Raw genomic sequence first — 16,620 nt, 5'->3', positions numbered from 1 at the left:
CTAATGTTGTCTCCTTCATAAAGTTCCTGATTTCCAGCTGTGTAGTCTTATCCTCGCTGTCCACAGCATGTCATGTCTTTTATGGCCACTAACTCTACATAAAAATACCTTTGGCCTAGGGGCGCCTGGGTGGCTCAGTCGGTTAAGCGCCTGACTTGAGCTTGGGTCGTGATCTCACAGTTTGTGGGTTCAAGCCCCGCGTCGGGCTGACAGTGTGGAGCCTGGAGCCTGCTTCGGATTCTGTGTCTACCTCTCTCTGCCCCACCCCTGCTCACATTCTGTCTCTCTCTCTCTCTCTCTCTCTCTCTCTCAAAAATAAACTTAAAAAAAAAAAAATCTTTGTTAGCTGAGTCACCTGACCCAAAACAAACCAGATTTGAAATTTATTGACAGAGACTAGATGGGATAAAGCTCTTTCCAGGGTAATTTTTTTTTTTTTTTTTGATTCCAATCATCCTGAGAGCAGAGCAAAAGTGACACTATAGCGATAGGTCCTTGAGCCCAGGCACTAACTATAACAATCTTTGTAAACCCTCCACTAACTCAGCACTAATGATTACAGAATGTGCTTTGTAAATAAATGTCGCATGAATGAATTTGACAAAAGCTCCCTCCCCTACCTCTCTCTCCCTCTTTTAATTTTTCTGTTTTCTATTTGCAAATTGTCTCCAAGGACAGTCCCCAGGACCCCTTCAAGCTAGATTTAAAAAAAAAAAAAAATTCTAGCTTCTTTTAAGCAGAGGCTCTTGGTTCTTAAGCCCAAGGTGAGAACTAAGGGAACCTCCAAGCGCCCTGTGGCTATGGGTGCTGGGTGGCTTTGCCCCTTTGCATCCTCTGCTCTCCTGGTGTTGGTCTCTTCTGGCCTATACTGGCTCCTGGAAGGGCCACAGAGGACGCAAGACTCCCTGTCTTACTTTTCCGCAGGCTGTGCCAGCGGCCGGCACCTGCTGCCGGCTCTAGGGGGCGCTGGTGGCAGGTCTCTGCAGCTGCTCTCCCTCCGGTCCCGACCCGGGGAAGCTGGGCTGCATGGCTCAACTGGAACTGAGCGGGGCTGACAGGGAATGGGGGGTGGAGGGGTGGAGGAAGAAGGAAAGGACTAGAGCAAGGGAGGAGTCACCTGTGCCCTATAAATCACAGACGGTTGCCAAGTGGAAAAATACCCAACCCTCAGAATGTTTCATTTTGTGTTTCTTAGAAACATTTCATCACAGGACTAAAACGAAACCATCCGCGCGGGAGCCAGGTGCGACCTGCTTGCCTCCGTCCTGCGTCCTGCGCGCACCGGCTGCCTTTCCCCGCTCTTTGGTCTGAAGGGCGCCGGGCCTTGGATGCCCAGGGTGAAGCGCGCACGGCTGCGTCACGCCGGTGCCCTTTTCTGGAGAAGTTCCTTGACACGCCTGGGAGGCCTCCAGCGGTCTCCGGTCCTCTGCTCATTCCAGACCTCTTTGGGGACCACATAGAGCACACAGCATGGCCATGTGGGCGGCGGGGCTGTGCTGCTGCTTCCTCTGCGTCCCAGCGGAGGAGGCTGGCCAGAGGCCTGAGCTCTTGTTGGGTGCACATCCCCGTGGACAGCCCAGAGCTCCAGCCGGACTCACATAGCCCCCGGCAACACGCTTGGACCAGGATGCGGAAGAAGGGGCCCACCCAGCTCTGAAGGAGATGGCCGGGTTCCTGTAACATTCCCAGTGGCCACTGGCGCTGGGGGTAGGCTGGCTTCGTGCTCTAAGAGCCAAGGTGGCCGGGGCTGGGCCCACAGGCAGACTCCATTAGCCACTGCCAGAGGTGGTGTGGCCTAGCGGTGAGAAGGGGCTCTCATTTCAAAGCATCACGGGGAAACCACTCAGGCTCTTCGAGGCTCAGTTTCCTCACCTGAAAACGGGCGCTACCAGAGTACCTACCTCATGCTTTGTCACGAGGATTGCATGAGATGACGTTTGTCATGTGATTATCGGGGCGCCTGGCATTTCAGAAGGGCCTGGAATACAAGGGCGTTTTGTCAAGCTGAATAACAAGAGCCTGAGTTACCGAGGGATCTAGGCTTCACAGGATGTATGCAACCACTGTCACCTGTAAAAGCCACATACACCGGGGGTTCGTGGAGCAAGGCTGGAGCCAAAAGGCGTCTCTGAGTGAAGACCCGACCCCTCGGCCTGGCTCCCAGCCAGCAGGACAGCTGTTCAGGGAGCAAGGTGGTCTGAGCCTCAGCAGGTCCGGCCTTGTGATGTCGTGTGGGGGGCAGGCTCTTTGATCGCCACAACCACCCTATTCGAGGGGAATTATACCATTTTTCAGATGAGCAGATTGAGCCTTAGGGATGGTCGATCCGTGGCTCACGGTCACACGGTGAGCACATCCCGGACCTGAGATTTGAACCTCGAGGGTTTGACTTTATGGATCATCTGTCTTTTCTGTTGGTGCTGCTTGCCAGCACCCAGACGGCCTTCCAAGGTTTACGGACTCCCTTGAGACATGAGTCTCAGAGGACAAAAGCTGCCCCCTGCTGCCCCCTCTCCACTGTTCACCCCGAACCCAAACTTCAAACCTCGCGTGACATCGCAAAGCAAGGGGTCGCTAAGAATAGGCCGCGACGGTCCCACGATGGAGACCGTGTCTGACGGTGGCCTCCTGCCCAGGGGTGTCTGTGGCCCGGCTTCCTGAATCCCTGGTGCCTACCCATTCTCCAAGCCTGTGCCTCCAGCTTTCTGTAGACGGTCTGAGTCCCTGTATATTCTTGTCATAAGTCCCTTGTGCCTGAGTCCTGCTCCGTGCACTGAACACTGACAGCCCTGGGCCCAAAGCCACACCAGGCGTCTCTTCCACGGCTTCTGCCGACCTTGACTAGGAAGCGGGGGTGGGGGCTGCTTCAGCCCTACATGCAGAGCGGGGGTTTCGTTGCCTGCCTTTGACCTCATTCTTTCTGGCTTGGGATGCCCTTTGCTAGGGGCGCCTGGGGGGCTCAGTCGGTTAAGCGTCCCACTCTGGCTCAGGTCACGATCTCACTGTTCGTGGGTTCGAGCCCCGTGTCGGGCTCTGTGCTGACAGCTCGGAGCCTGGAGCCTGCTTTGGATCCTGTGTCCCCCACCTCTGCCCCTCCCCTGCTTGTGCTTTGTCTCTCAAAAATAAATGTTAGACATTAAAAATAAATAAATAAATAAAATGCCCCTCACTCAGCACAGGACTCTAGAGGTTCTTGCTGGCCCATATCGGCTGTGCTTCCTGCAGTCAAGAGAGGTGGGACCCCAGGGCCGGCCCAGGACATCAACACACACCAAGAATAAGCCCCTTTACCCATATATGCCTCACACTCTCGCACACGCCCCACCCGGCTTCCCTACCTCCCCTGCCCCATCCTCCAGCCACATGCTGCATATGTCCCTTCTGGGGCCCGCTGGCTCCTGCGGGCCCCGTTGATTTCCCTCCCCTGTCTGCCAGCTGAGCCGCCCATTTTGGTGCCAGTAAAGTGAAGCCGGGAGCGGTGAGGAGGCTAGAAAAATGACCAGACTTGGCGTGGGCACGGACGTGGGCTTGTGGGCTCCACTGAAGGCTGGCCTGTGAGCGGAGAGGGCCTCTGAAGTGCAAGGTCAGATATGAGACCTTGGGGTGCCCCCCCCCCCAGCTCCCTGCTCCAAGAGGTCAACAAGGCAGTGGCACCCACAGGGGCGGGGGAGAGGGTGGTGTGGACACCCACATGCGGAACCCTGGAAGGCCCGGCCCCCTCCCACCTGGTCCTGTGCTTTTCTTTCCCCCCCCCCCCCATCCTTGTGCCACAGGGCTTTCCATCTTCCAGAGCAGGAGGGGGTAGTGAGGGGAGTGGATCAGTCAGCCTCTGGGTCACCTGTGCATTTATTCTCACCTGGGCCCTCAGGGACCACGGCCTGAGCTGCCCCTCCCCCCACACCCAGGGTTGTGTCCTGTCCCCGCGGTGCCCAGAGGGGTGCCCAGCAGTGTCCCACAGATGCACAGAGGACTGAGGGGGAGCCCGAAGGACGGGGAATCCGTGCGGTCAGCTGAATTGGATGCCCCGCTCCGGTGCCGCTGAGGAACTCAGTGCCCCAGCAGTTTCTTCCCTATCACCAAATGCCCTCGGGTCAAAGGTGGCCTTGAGCGTGGGCCTGACTTCTTTGGGTTCTTTGGGTTCACGGCTTCCAGATTTGGGTCTGATGATACTCTGCTAGCTTTTAGTTCTTCAACGCTTTTAAAAAGATTTCTCTTTCCTTGTTAAAATTCCATTTTGGCTTTTTCAGTGGCCCTTGGTGTGAGCATTGATGAAAGATGGCTGGTAGAGTTCTTACAGCAGATGACGAAACGGGGGCAGCTTCCTCAGTCTCCCGTATCTCCCCGTTCCCCTGAAACGGTTTCTGATGCCTTTTCTCACCTCCTTTCTCCTTAAATCTCCTTAGATCCCACCCCCTCCACCTTCTCCCGGGCACCAACCATCGCACACCCTTACCCCCCTAGCCACACGGCTCCAGTGGCCACCCTTCCTCCCACAGCAGCAGATTCTCCCTCCTGGATGTTTCCATCGCAACACGTCGAAGTATGTCCTTCTAAAAGAAAACCTGTCTTTGGTCCCGAGCCTCTTTTGCGTGGCTACGGCCTGTTTTCACGCTCCTCATTGCAGCAAAACTCTTCTGAAGAGTTGCTGACGCTGGTCTCCATCTCTTCCCCTCCCGCTTCTTCTTGATCCCGCCCCGAACTGGCTTTGGTCCCCACCGTTCCACAGAAGAGTTTCTGTCAAGGTCACCAATGAGCCCAGGTTGCCGAGCCCAGTGGTGGATTCCCAGCACTCGTGTGGTGGTGTCTCCCACCCCCTTCGGCCACGGTCTTCATTCTCTTCCCCTGGACCTCAGGCCCCCACCCCACTCCCCCAAGGCTTCCCTCTCTTGCTGCTGAGTGTCCCCCTGCGTGACTGCAAGGCGGCCATGTGGCTAGGTAGCTAAGGTTCCCCCTCCAGCCCGGACTCTGGTGAACTCCAGCAAACCCCTCACCACACTCCTCCCAGATCTTCGTCTTTCCCATTCAGCGAAGGGTAACTCCATCCTGCCATCGCTCTGGTCAAACACTTGGGAGCCGACCTTGACTTGTCTCTTCTGCACGCAGTGATCGCCAATCAATGAACAAATCGCGTTGGCTTTTCCTTCAGGATACAGACCAACTCACTGTCCTCACTACTGGTCTGAGTCATCACGGCTCCTCACCTGGATTAATTCAGTAGCCTCTTAACGGCCTGCCCCCAACCATGGGTTGTCCACGCAGACCCCTTAAAAACAGAGCGATCGGTCTCGCACGCTCCGTCACCCAGGGCTCTCTCTGGCTCCAGTAAAAGCCCAGCTCTCTGCAGTAGATGGCCGGCTGTCAGGTGACTGGGCCCGGGCACGTCTCCGGTCTGCCCCCAGCTCGCTGGACCCCGCCACGTACCGCGCTGACCACCCTGCAGCCCTGCCTGGACGGGCTGGTGGCTGTAACATGCGCTCTCCTCCTTAACTCCGTGTCTTAAAGTTGACGCTCGCTTTTCCTAGAATGTCTTTCCCTGTGTGCTGCAGCCCGGCTCCTCCCACATCCAACAAGCTCCCCATCCCTCAAACGTCAGCCTCGTGCTTCCTCCGAGTGAGGGTGGTTTGGGTTCCTCTGCGCTCTGCTGGCCGCCTAGGAGCCCTGCCTACTCCCAAAGGTGCAGCCCTCGCCCTCAAACCTTGCCCTTGCTTAGGAACACTCACTTCGCAGACAGGGAGGACTTACAGTCAGGGCTCGCGGTCGCCCTGGCACATCCTCCTGCCCGCACCCCCGCAGTGCCGTCTCCCAAGCTCCGGGGGCAACAGGTGCACACCTTTCCTAGAGAGCGTGCTCTCCGGCTTGCCCATCTAACCTCTTCTAGCCACAAGTGGATCCCCAATTGCCAGAGTTGATGCTGTATCTCCAGTGCCGGGCACAGTTCTGGCACGTGGAGGCTCAATAAATGTTCAAAGAAAAAATAATTCCGAGAGGACATAAGCGGAGCTGTATAAAGAGGAAAACCGGCGGGCGATTACAATTTCATTTATGAAACATCATTACATATACCGTTCCACAATAGATCTGTTGAGCTAAAACCATTTGTAGGGTTGGAATTAGAATTTTCCTAGGTCTGTCTTCTGACGGAGCTATTTTTCATCCTCTAACGACTCTTACCTAGAAGTTCAAAGGCTTTAAAGGAAGGAGGGGCATGTTTGGAGGGAAACGGCAAAGTCTTTTTCAGGCGGCGTTTGTCTTCTGTTCGGCAAACATCCCATCGCTGACTTGGTTTCCGCGCGGCATGAGCTCCGGGGCAGGTGGGACCGCTGTAGGTCCCAGAGAAGCCTCAGTGTCAGTTTTGTCCCGCAGCAGGAGCTGTGGCATCCTCCGTTAGCTGACGTTAGGGTGTATTGAAACACACAAGAGGTTTCACTGCGGCTCTGGCCTCACAGGCTTCAGCCTGCTGAAGAGCAAATAAATAAAAATAAAGTAAATTGAGACCATCGCCCTCTAGTGGCCTGCATTTCTGGCTTCCTGCTGCTGAACTGTTTGAAAACACAGAGGCCACGCTTCCTCGTTTTGGAGTCAAAGTTTTAATGAGTATTTTTGAAAGACATTTTTAGGAGAGTCCCTCAACCACTTCCTAAGTGAAGTCTTTTTTTGTCTTTCCTTGGAGACGGCGGAACCCAGGCTTTCAGAAGGGAGAGGCAGTCCCGGGACCCTTGGTGGGGCCCCCTGTGGGCCTAATGCGGGCCATGGACAATGCAGTCTCCGGGCCTGAAGAGAACAGCATTGTTTCGTGGGTCTCTGTGAAGTGGATGCCCTTTCTCAGGTTCAAGGCTAGTCTTCCCACCTTTGGAAATCATACCCCCTGCTTCTTCAGGTATCTTTCTTTGCCTTATCAAATGCCTCCTTTCCTCCTTATCTTCAAACCCACTTCCTCTTACAATTTAGTTCAAATATCAGCTCCTGAAGAATCTCTCTTGGTGACCCTCTCCCCTCCAAACCCATCCTAAACTTGATTACGTGCTCCTCCTGCTGTATATAAGACACAATGTATTCCGCTCGTAGAGCATTTGTCACAATATCAAGCAGGCCAGTCCCTGGTTGAGGGTGGAGATTTTTTTTTTTTTTTAATTTATTTTTAATGTTTATCTTTATTTTTGAGACAGAGAGAGAGCATGAGCAGGGGAGAGGCAGAGAGAGAGGGAGACAGAATCGACAGCAGGCTCCAGGCTCTGAGCCGTCAGCACAGAGCCTGACACGGAGCTCGAACCCACAAACCGTGAGATCGTGACCTGAGCCGAAGTCGGATGCTCAACAGACTGAGTCACCCAGGCGCCCCAGATTTTATTTTGATTTGTGTATATTTGAAGCTTTTTAGAGCTTCTGGAAACTGTGGAAGTTCAATAAATGTGTGCGGAACATAATAACCATTTAATTATTTTATGCATCACATTCAAGTTTTCTAGCCCAGGTCCTTCATTTTATAGAACATGCACCGAGCTCCAGAAAAGTTGAATGACTTATGTAAGGCCTTGCAATCAGTCAGGGGAAGACTAAGGTCTACAATTTTGGAGTCCTAACTAATCAAGAGATCCCTGTTCCTCCCACTAGGCTTTCCTGACATTCTGTGTGTCAACAGCACATTTGCATAAAAAGGACACAATGCATACCATATCCCTTTTGGGCACTTAGACTTTTCTTAGTGTCTGTGGCTTTGATAAATTTTTTGTTGATAGAAAACTCCAAATCAAGAGGAATGGACTATAATCCGCCTTAAATGGGGCAGACTGGTCTGGTGGTAAGTACCGAGGTCTGAGAACTGGGGGTTCGTTCAACACATATTTAGGTTGTTAAGTGGATTAAAAAGGTGACTAGTATACTGGCTACGCCCTTAAGCCGCTGACAATCTAGTTGAGGAAGTAAAGGCGTGTCCACAATGAAGGTAGGGCACAACGGTATAAAGGACGATGGATGTACAAATATGCAAGAAGTCTCTTGAAACTGGGGGAAGTCGAGGAAAATTCTGTAAAATTTTCAGTATGTGGCAACACAAAAGATGAACAGGATTAAAGAATAAAGCTTTTAAGAAGGCTACAATTTGTAGAGAAATTTATGAAGAATCTCCATAAAGATATCCTTCCTTCCATCCATCCATCCATCCATCCATCTTCTATTTATCCCTGGAATGGCAAATGGCAGAGTGAGGAGAGATCCTTCCCCCCCCACCCCCCCAAAGTAACAAAACGGACATTTCTTGAAGTTGAGCAAAGGTGTACAATAAATCAACAAGTGCTTATTGAAGAAAAATCTCTGACTTGGGGGTAAGAACAGTGTGCCTGTGGTATTTTAGCCTAGAGCTGCTCCTGCCCTCTTCCAGCCCCTTCCCAGTGGCAGGTCTATCTAGCAGAGCAGGACAAGCTCCGAGGGGACCACTTGGTTGAGAATGGTGTGCAGAAAAACACTCCCTTGGGCGTTGTTAGCAACAGAAGCCATCTCAGTGGCCAATGAACGGGAAAGGTGAATGCAGCTAACCTGAGGTTTGAATTCTGGTGGGGACAATCAACACACTGGCACACTGGCCAGAAACGTAGCAGGGAGCTAGATTTGTGGAGTGACACAACCACACTCTAGCTGGCCACACATCCCTGGCGGTCCAGAAGGCTGCACACAAAAGCAGGGCCAAGCAGAGCACACATTCAGCGAGACCAGAAGGAGCCCAGACCTTTTATATACACTCCTGGCTGAATGTGAGACCTTGGATACAGGCAGCCCGTGTGCACGCGCGCGCGCGCGCGCACACACACACACACACACACACACACACACACACGAGGGCCTACGGTCAAAAGCTAGGGAAGGCATGTAAACTTCCTGAACTTTGAATGGGTTCCCCAACCTACACACAGCTCCACTGGCCAAGGTATTTGAGTACAACTTTTGACAAATTATTGACTGACCTCTAAGTAATGCTGACACAGGGATGACTCCGGGAAGCCAGATCTAAAAATAGAAGTAAGATTTAAAAGTACAAAACTGAGGGGCGCCTGGGTGGCTCAGTCGGTTAAGTGTCGGACGTCGGCTCAGGTCATGATCTCACAGTTTGTGAGTTCGCGCCCCGCGTCAGGCTCTGTGCTGATAGCTTGCTCAGAGCCTGGAGCCTCCTTCAGATTCGGTCTCCCCTTCTCTCTGCCCCTCCCCCGCTCACACTCTGTCTCTGTCTCTCTCAAAAATAAATAAGCATTAAAAAAAAAAAAAGTACAAAACTGAGCAGAGACCTCGGTGGCCAGGAAAGACAACGTCCATACAATTAGTGCAAGGCAAGCACTACACAAAACACGGCAATAGCAACCACCACCACCTCCTTGGGTGGAGGAGAACAGATCCGAATCCACAGTCGTTATAAAAACGTATTACATGAGGGGCGCCTGGGTGGCGCAGTCGGTTAAGCGTCCAACTTCAGCCAGGTCACGATCTCGCGGTCCGTGGGTTCGAGCCCCGCGTCGGGCTCTGGGCTGATGGCTCAGAGCCTGGAGCCTGTTTCCGAGTCTGTGTCTCCCTCTCTCTCTGCCCCTCCCCCTTTCATGCTCTGTCTCTCTCTGTCCCAAAAATAAATAAACGTTGAAAAAAAAAAATTAAAAAAAAAAAAAAAAAACGTATTACATGAAATGTCCTCTTTTTAGTAAAAATTGTAAGCTATGCCAACAAACCGAAGAGTAAGCTATTATCAAGGTGGGGAAAGGAGTGAATAAATACTATCTCTGTCCCCGGTCTTCACCCACTAATGTCAGCAGCACTCCCCTGCCCCACAGTCATGACAATCAAAAATGTCTTCAGCGGCTCCTGGGTGCCTCGGTTGAGCATCAGACTCTTGGTCAGGTCATGATCCCGGGGTCGTGGGATTGAGCCTGGTGTCCAGCTCTGTGCTGAGTGTGGAGCCTGCTTCAGATTCTCTCTCTCTCTCTCTCTTTCAAAAAATAAAAATGTCTTCAGACATTGTCAAATGGGGAGGTAGGGCAAAATTACCCCTTGGTTGAGAACCACTGCCCTAAAGCAATAGTAATCAACCTAATGTGGTATTGGCACAAGGAAAGACATAGATCCATGGAAAAATAATTAAGAATTTGGCAATAAAATCTCACATTTATGATCAATGGATATTTCACAAAGGTATCAAAGCAATTTTAATAGGGAAAGAGCAATCTTTTCAATAAATAGTACTAGGATAATTAAATACTCACATGCAAAAATGACTGTAGACCGTTACCATACATGAAAAATTAATTCAAAATGGATCGGAGCCCTAAAATGTAAGAGCTAAAATTATAAAACTTTTAGGAGAAAACATAGGTCTCAAGTTTCTGTAACCTTGGATTAGGCCAAAAAAAAAAAAAAAAAGAGGACAATCTGTAAAACAAAACGTTGGTAAACTGTCCATTATCGAAATCAAAATATTTTGTATTTCAAAATACACCATTAAAAATGAAAAGATATGCAGCGCCTGGGCGGCTCAGTTGGTTGAGCATCCGACTTCAGCTCAGGCCATGATCTCGAAGTTCGTGAATTCGAGCCCCGTGTCGGGCTTACTACTGTCAGCCTGTCAGCACAGAGCCCGCTGGGGTTCTCTGTCCCCCTCTCTTTGCACCTCCCCCACTCATGTGTCTCACAAACAGTAAATACAACATTTATTAAAAAAAGGAGAGAGGGGCACCTGGGTGGCGCAGTCGGTTAAGCGTCCGACTTCAGCCAGGTCACGATCTCGCGGTCCGTGAGTTCGAGCCCCGCGTCGGGCTCTGGGCTGATGGCTCAGAGCCTGGAGCCTGTTTCCGAGTCTGTGTCTCCCTCTCTCTCTGCCCCTCCCCCGTTCATGCTCTGTCTCTCTCTGTCCCAAAAATAAATAAACGTTGAAAAAAAAAATTAAAAAAAAAAAAAAAAAAAGGAGAGAAAAACCACAATGTTAAAGAAAATAAATATAGAATACAGAAAGAGCTCTTACAACTCAGTAAGACAGACAATCCTATTTTTTAAGTGGGCATAATATTTGAGCAGACATTTTACAAAACACACACGAGTGGCTAAGAGCATAGAGAGTCAACCATTAGTCATTAGGGAAATGCAAATTAAAACTACATTGAGCTACAACTCCACACCCACTAAAACAGCTATAAAAAAGATCAAAAATAACAAACGTTGGTGGGGGATGTGGAGAAACTGATCCTCTCACCCTTGTACACAGCTGGTGGGAATGGAAAAAAACCAGTTTGAAAGACAGTCTGGTAGTTTCTTCAAGAGTTACCCATAACTTTACTTATTACCTAGCAATTCCACTCCTAAGTACATACCCGAGAGAAATGAAAATGTCCGCGCAACGACTTTTATGCAAACGTTCCTGATGTTATGCCCAGAATTCGTGATCCCCAAAGACCACCAGGGAGCCGGGTCCGATGCAAAAGCAAAAGAGCCTTTATTCGAGCTAGCTCGAGCTCAATCCCCTACCCGCACCGACGCAGCGGTGAGATACCGGGGAGAGAGAGCGAGTTTCAAAACCACAAAGGTTTTATAGGGGTCTAGGGGCAGCCGATTGGCTGGGGAAGGGTCGTGGCCTCGGCCAATTGGCTGGGGAAGGGTCAGAGTCCCGTTAGGCAGGTCGCTGGGCGTGTTTTGATCAGGAAGTTTGAATGGGTGAGCGGGAGGTTACTCAAGGGGAGGAGGCGTGGTCTAGGTGAAGGACACAGAACAAGATGGAGTCGGCAGGCGTAGGCCCGCCCTTTCACCTGACCGCGTTTTCACAATAGCCAAAAAGTGGAGACGATCCAAACATTCGTCCCTTGGTGAGTGGATAAACAAAATATGGTATATCCATACAGTGAAGTTATTTCCAGCAACAAAAAGGAATGAACTCCTGATACTTGCTACCGCATGGATAAAGCTTGAAACGTTTTGCTAGATTAAAGAAGCCACATGCAAAAGACCACCTATGAATGATGCCATTTATACGAAATGTCCAGAAAAGGCAAATCTGTAAAGACACAACGTAGATTAGTGGTTGTCAGAGGCTAGGCTAGGAATGAAGACTGATTGCAAATGGGCAGGCAGGGTCTTTGTGGCTTATGAGAGTGTTGTAGGAGCCTCTAAGCTTACTCAACAAGCACTAATATTCCCACCTAAAACGGGAAAGCCACATGTAAATCCCACCTCAATGAAGCTGTTTTTTCTTTAAAGTTGAACAAATACCATAAAATTCTTACACCTTACCCCACAAAGATAAATGCCACTTTTAGTGTTTTGTTTTGTTTTTCTGTGTATGTGAGCAAAAAAGTGACTTCAATGGTTTTTAAACTGCTTCAACAAACTGCTTGGTTCACATTATGAACATATTTGCTTGCTATTAAACTTTTTTTTTTTTAATTTTTTTTTCAACGTTTATTTATTTTTGGGACAGAGAGAGACAGAGCATGAACGGGGGAGGGGCAGAGAGAGAGGGAGACACAGAATCGGAAACAGGCTCCAGGCTCTGAGCCATCAGCCCAGAGCCTGATGTGGGGCTCGAACTCCCGGACCGCGAGATCGTGACCTGGCTGAAGTCGGACGCTTAACCGACTGCGCCACCCAGGTGCCCCGCTATTAAACTTTTTTAAAGCAAAACTGTGCAAGTCTTATTTCATAGAATCATGAATGATGAAACTGGAAAACCATCTTAAAGATCATCTAATGCCTTTATTTTACCCCTCTTTTGGTTTTAATTTCTTTATGTATACAATGAAGAGGGGTAGAGCTAGATGGTTTTCTGGGCTCTTTACTGCCCTGTTCTTTTCTCCTCCTCCGCCGCCCCCTCCTCCTCCCCCCCTTTTTTTTTTTTTTTTTTGGTTTACAGAGAGAGAGAGTGAGCAGGGGAGGGGCAAAGGCAGGCAGAGAGAGAATCTTAAGCAGGCTCCACACTCAGCACAGAGCCCCACACAGGGCTCCATCCCACACCCCTGGGATCATGACCTGAGCCGAGATCAAGCATCAGACCTCAACTGACTGAGCCACCCACGTGTCCCTTTACTGCCCTGTTCTAACTGCCCTTCCCCTCCTTATTAAAAAACAATTTCTATTCCTTCAGAAATGATGACTTGGATCTGCTAATAAAAATCATTAAAAACTAAATGAACTCGTGAGCTCATTTCAGGCCAGGTATATGGATTTTTCTCAAAAGAGAATTCTAAAAATCCTGTACTATCCTGCTTTTACCAACAAGAAAATTGTGATTTCCCTTGGTGTTAAGAAATTGGGATTTTTTGCAAGGGGAGAATGGGGAGTTATTTCTTAGTGGTTACAGAGATTATCTGCAGTGAAAGGCACGTTTTGGAGACAGTGATGGCGGTTACACAACATCATTAATGTAACTATTAATGCCAAGGGACTGTATGCTTAAAACTGGTTAAAAGGGCAAATTTTATGTTATGTTTTACCACAAAATAAAAAGAAATTGTTAGGTCAGCCAATGACCTACAGTCTCATCTTATGTGGCATGCCACTTATATCTCAGCAAAGCTTTTTTTTTTAAAAAAGCTTTTTTTCCTATGTTTTTTTTTTAAAAACAGCTTTATTGATGTATGTGGTACAAACTCAAGGTGCATATGATTTGCTCTCTGATATATATTGTGCAATGATAACCACAATAAGGTTAACATATCCATCATCTTACATACTTCTGTGTGTGTGGTGAGAACACTAAAACTTCTACTTTCTTAGCAAGTTTCAAGTATGGAATATGGTATTAATTAGAATACGGTCATTAATAAAATGACCGATGGTCACCATTGGTCACCATTGGTACATTACATCCCCAGAACGTATTTACCTTATAGAGGCTTGTGCCCTTTGGCCAACATTTCCCCCCATTTCCCCCACCCCCTAGTCCCTGGCAATCACCCATCTACGATGCCTTCTATGCTGAACCCATTCTCTTAACACAAAGGCTATTTGCACGGTGACAGTCTTTTGCAACCCAGTAAAATACTGGTGGAAATTTCAGGTATCTGGCAGACAGGCCCAGATTTTGTCAAATCATAGTCATTTGGAGATCCTTGTTCTTGTATCTGGTCCTAGTTTAAGTTGGTCTTGAAAAGGTAAGCCCACAATGCATTTTGGTACACTGGCAACGTAAATTTCCAAGCTTAAAATGTTGATTAAGTTGACATTGACTGTGCTGGAAAGAAAGAGACCCCGAGGGTGTAAATTAGCTGCTGCTTCAGAAGGTTTTCCCATTACCTAACTGGATGCCACATGGGCTCAGGGTTTTAAATATCCCGTCTTTACGGCATCAGTAGATTAAACCACTCTCTGTAGTCCAGCTGATCCTACTCAAGCCCCCGAGGCTTTTGCCCAAGAATCAGGTCATATTTTAATGTGACAGAATGAGGTCCAGTGATTAAGGTGCGATTGAAGCTTGATGACCTCAGAGGTTGGACTAGTCGAGGTACCAGGCACAGCACTACTGTTAAGATTGTTACATCGGTCTATAGTTGGTCTTCTCAAAATCAGATGGGGTAAAAACTACCCTTGACTCAAGCTCTTCCCCTTTCTATAACATCAATAAATGTGAAGATGAGCTGAACCCAAAGAAATCCTCTCTGGAGGTGGGAGACTGAAGATTACCAGCTACCGAAAAAGCCAAAGATGTCGTGTAAGTAGCAAGACCGAACTGTGTTGCGATCAGTGGGTACAAATGAAGGATGAACAAAGACTTTCACTGAAGGAACATCTTTATTTGATCTTTAATATACAGTATTACCTTGAACTTATAAAAATTACATATGGAGGACATGACTGGAAATCAGTTCAAGAGCGGCCAGTGGGTACCGATTTTAAGAGGTTATACTTACCCCACTCACTAGCTGAGGGAAAAGTTTTATCAGTGAATTTGAGATCAGTGAGATTGCGGAATGGCATTTCAATCTCCAAATCTAGTAATTAAAACTGGGGGTGCCTTATTTAGTTAATCCAACCCAAACTAATTTGTTTTCAAAGAAATAATTTTTCCCAAGAGCAAACTGAGCTTATCTCTATGGGGTGTTCCGGTAAGCAATTTGCAGAACTCTGTAGCATTCAATAGCTGCTAAGACATCTGCCAACTGTTTAAAATCTTCTGCCTATTAACATGTACGTATGTGGGTTTATGTGTCCGTGTGCATCCACACGCTTCACGTCCACACTGAACCGAAGCCGTCTGTGGATGTCGGACCTAGAAAGGTAGCTCAGTTACAGGATTTCCCTCTAGAATTTCCCAAACTAGTGAAATTTCCCAAACTTGATAAACTCCTTAGTGAAAAATCTCTCTCACACGGTGACTGGTGCGCTGCAACGTATCTACTAGTGATAGGGAGTCGTGTAACTTTGAGTCATTTCATGAGTGCTACTGGGCCCGAGCCAAGTTTAGGAGATGAGCTGTTACACATTGGAAATGTAAGGCTGAGATTGAGGGACGCCTTAATCTAGAAATGATGCATATCGACACTCTGAAATAATGGTACTGGCTTGTACAGGATTTGAGTCAAGTTATGCAGTACAAGAGAACTCTCCTCTTGGACAGACCTTTTGTCTATACTCCTCAGATTTAGAAGCGGCACCATCCTGCAGTCTAAAAGAGGGATAGTGGCTGCCAAACGGCAAATGAGGCACGTAACCCATTTTCTGTTGCTTAAAATTTTTCAAGAGATTGGTTTTTGCAGCACAGAGGTCAGATTCTAGCTTATTCTCATTGGAGGGATCTAAAAGTACTCAAGTGGAGGAGTTTTTCCAGCACCAGCAATCCAGAGTCCTGGTCCAAAGGTCAACGAGCAGGCAGAACTTGGAGAGAACAGAATATTTGGACACCACAGAGACCCTCCTTTTTACATGGGGTCTGGAACCGTGGCATTCAATGACAAGGCAAGGCAAGTGCCATGCCCCCAAAACAAACGAAATTGCCTCTTTCATGACAGTCATATCATACTGCGACCTGAACGGAGTCCAGAAGAGTGCATCTATTTTCAAGACAGCAAAACATACAGCGTTCGGTTTACAATCGTACAGACACACACCTTTCTGCTTCAAAAATGAATTGCGTAACCCAAACACAGAGAAAAGATGCAGATCAAGGATTACAGGGTCTTACAGAAATTAAACGTGGGATCAAGGGTTAACGATTGTGACCCGGGGGCCAAACCCAGCTCCCCATGCTTTTGTCAATCAAGTGTGATTGGAACGCAGCTATACTCCTTCACTTACATAATGTCTCCAGCAACTTTCATACGTTCCAATGGCAGAGCTGAGTAGTAGAGAGAGACCGTACGGTGTAGAAAGCCCAAAATACCATCTGGCCCTTTACGGAAAAGCTTGCTGACCCGTGAGAGGTCAAAGAATGTTTCCATCATGATCTGAATGGGCTGAAGTTAACAGAAAATCACCTTCACCTGTGTTCTTGAGCCAGACTAAGTACACTAAAATATCTCCAGATCACAATCTGGTTATTCAACTATTCTGCTTAGAATGTGTGCAGCCAAAACTTACTAACAACTGTGCTTGCTAGTGTTTGTCAACAAACACAGACCATATTAAAAATGTGTGTGTAATTGTGTTTATGTATGTATCTATGAA

Source organism: Herpailurus yagouaroundi, unplaced genomic scaffold (genome assembly GCF_014898765.1).
Source record: "Herpailurus yagouaroundi ecotype Mexico unplaced genomic scaffold, PumYag 77, whole genome shotgun sequence".
Classification (NCBI taxonomy): domain Eukaryota; kingdom Metazoa; phylum Chordata; class Mammalia; order Carnivora; family Felidae; genus Herpailurus; species Herpailurus yagouaroundi.
The sequence above is the reverse complement of the archived record's forward strand: the minus strand, read 5'-3'. Positions refer to the sequence as shown.